The sequence below is a fragment of the Gekko japonicus genome, unplaced genomic scaffold, assembly GCF_001447785.1.
Source record: "Gekko japonicus isolate JY-2015 unplaced genomic scaffold, Gekko_japonicus_V1.1 scaffold2049, whole genome shotgun sequence".
NCBI lineage: Eukaryota > Metazoa > Chordata > Lepidosauria > Squamata > Gekkonidae > Gekko > Gekko japonicus.
In genome coordinates, this window is record NW_015171566.1 from 237,107 (window position 1) to 239,776 (window position 2,670).

Sequence of the window (2,670 nt, forward strand, 5' to 3'; positions counted from 1 at the left end):
CCCCCGAACACTCTTGCCTCGAACACCCCATGAAGGGCCGCCACTTTCCACATCCACGACAAAACAAATATTAGGAGCAGGAGATGTTTGAGCCAGGCCATCCAGCGTGAAGGACTTTAGTCGGTCCCTTTCCCCTTCTGTGAAGCCGCAGGAGCGAAGGCTGCTGCTGGGGTCTGGGCGGGGAGTGGCAGGTGGTCACTGGGAGTGGTCTGGTACCTCTCCTCATTAATAGATGCCCGGCCAGCAGCAGAAATACAGAAATACAATTTTTCCTTGGCCACAGAGGTGTAGTTTAGGAGGTATGATGTACCTGTTGTATTTCTGCCTGTCACACATCTGCTAGAAACTCTGGAGCCTTGGCAGAAAAAAAGTGGGAAGTCTACGGGTACCTCTGTGGATAACGTATAAGTCCTCCCCGCCCCAGCAACTTATCCCTGCCTCTTATGATTCCTCATTTTTCCGAGTTCTGCAAATCTCTCTCTCTACGGACCTCAGGTCTGACCAGTCCAAGTCCCTTTCTCCTCACAAAGTTCCTCAGTTTTATTTATTGCCCAATAAGCTCTTCCCATCCCACATACCCCTTCCTTCTACCTTTTTCTAGGATGGCTTCAGCCCAGGGCGGGTCAAATCCCTGCCTTTGAGGGGAGCTTCTTGTGTTGTGATCCTCGACGCCTCAGTGTGGCCTTCTTCTCCTCCTCCTCCTCCTCCCCAGATTTTTGCTTGACCAAGCAAGAGGGAGTGAATGATACTGAGAAGGTGGCAATGGTGGAGAAATAGTGAGAGAGAGGAAAAAAAGACGCAACCGTTAGATTCAAAAAGGAAGTGGCTTTGGGGGTGGCAACATCCTCAATTCCACCAGTCCTGATGATGGGGTGGAGGCCTGAGGCCTTGAGCCCAAATCCAGGTGGGGTCGCTGGCACCATCTGTAGTGGAGACTGCCGAGGGCTAGCCCCAGGACTTATTTTTTTTCCAGTGCCAGGAATGAGCCCTGGGATGTGTGCAAAAATAAGAAGCAGTTTCTCTGAGCTTATGCAGAGGGCATGTCCTTCCCCATTCTGTAAGTGCAACGAGCTCCCTCTCTCCCCTTGCATCTGGGGTTAAGGAGGACTTCCACTACAGGGGAAGGGACAACCACAGAAAAAAGGCAGGGATGTCATTATCGAGTCCTGTCCCTTTAACAGCTGCCCAGAAGGCAGAAATTCAACTGGCAGAGGGCTCCCGGGTAGAAAGGAGACAAGAGCAGAGGAGAAGGAGATTTCTAAAAGGTTAAAGTGAGAAAGGAGACATATATAATGAGGGAAACCAAAGCTTCCATCCCCATATAAACCAAATGCTGGGACAAATGACTGTCTCTAGGTGGGACCTGGGAATTACAGCTCCTCTCCAGACTACAGATATCAGTTCCCTTGGAGAAAATGGATGCTTTGGAGGGTGGACTCTTTGGCGTTGCACCCCACTGAGGTCCCTGTCCTCCCCAGGCTCCATCCTCAAAACTCCAGGAGTTTCCTCTCCTGGATCTGGCAACACTACCCCATATCCCCCACCGGTGGCCAGGGGGTCCTGGCAACCCTAGATGGAGGACAGCTTGCAGGGGGAACTACCAAGTGTGTGCGGGGGGGGGGGTGTTATTTCATCATACCCGGCAATGGTCCTCGTCTCCTGGTTGTGTGGGGAGCTGCCGTGTCCTTCCGTGCACTCTTGACAAGTCAACAGCAAAACTAAAAGCTTCCTTGGCGCTGTGAAGCGCTTATCTCCTCTTGTGTGCTCTTTATCAGAGAGCAACTGCTTTAGGTCTCTTCAGCGAGCGAGGTTCTATCTGCTTGCCCACACCCTCTGCCTGTTTCGTTTGTGGCTAGCCGTCCCCGTATTATGCATGTAGCTTCTGTGCATTGCCTGTACCAGAGAGAGCCTCTTTCTCATCAGGGGCCACATTTGCGGCAGAATTCTTGCACTTATATGTGGTGAGTTTGGAGTCTGTCACTGGGAATCCATCTGCTCTGTGGGCTTGGCACACCCTGACCTGGGTAGGCCAGGATAGCTGGATCTCATCAGGTACTGGACGCTGAACCGGGTTGGCCTTGGTTAGCAGGGCTATTTTTGGGCAGGAACGCACAGGAGCGGAGTTCCGGCTGGCTCCTGAGTTGGCCACACCCAGCAGGAACTCATTAGCATAATAGGCCACACCCAACAGCAGAAACTCATTAGGACTGGCTACATTAGGGGTGTGTGGCCTAACATGGAAAGGAGTTCCTGCTATAAAAAAGCCCTGGGTTTTTGACAACAAACAAGGTAAACAGAATAAGAAGCAAAAGGTGAGTGTGTCTGGATGACCACACTTCTGCGAACATGGGGTGTGTGGCCTAATAGGCTAATGAGCTGTGCTGTCAGGGGTGTGTCCTAATAAGCAAATGAATTTCTGCTGTTGGGTGTGGCCTATTATGCTAATGAGTTCCTGCTGGGCTTTTTCGACAAAAAAAAGCCCTGTTGGTTAGTATTTGGATGGGAAGGCCAGGGAAGGCAATGGCCAGCCACCTCGGTTCGTCTCTTCCCTTAAACCTTTGTGATAAAACCTGCTTCTGGTATTTAGCAGATCTGCCCTTTTTGTGCCTGGTATGCTGTTTACCCAGTTATCATGAAATTCAGGGCAACACCTGCCCTCGTTGAAAATAG

The 2,670-nt window shown here is 51.1% G+C and overlaps 1 protein-coding gene across 1 annotated transcript in view; it reads right to left on the bottom strand.

Moving 5' to 3' along the window:
- SPN (sialophorin) overlaps positions 1-1,705 on the bottom strand; it is a 16,130-nt gene extending 14,425 nt beyond the window's left edge. The window contains exon 1 of the mRNA XM_015419768.1: positions 1,640-1,705. The gene's annotated coding sequence lies outside the window, so the exon portion shown is untranslated. The remainder of the gene's footprint in view (positions 1-1,639) is intronic.
- Between the last annotated feature and the right edge of the window lie 965 nt (positions 1,706-2,670).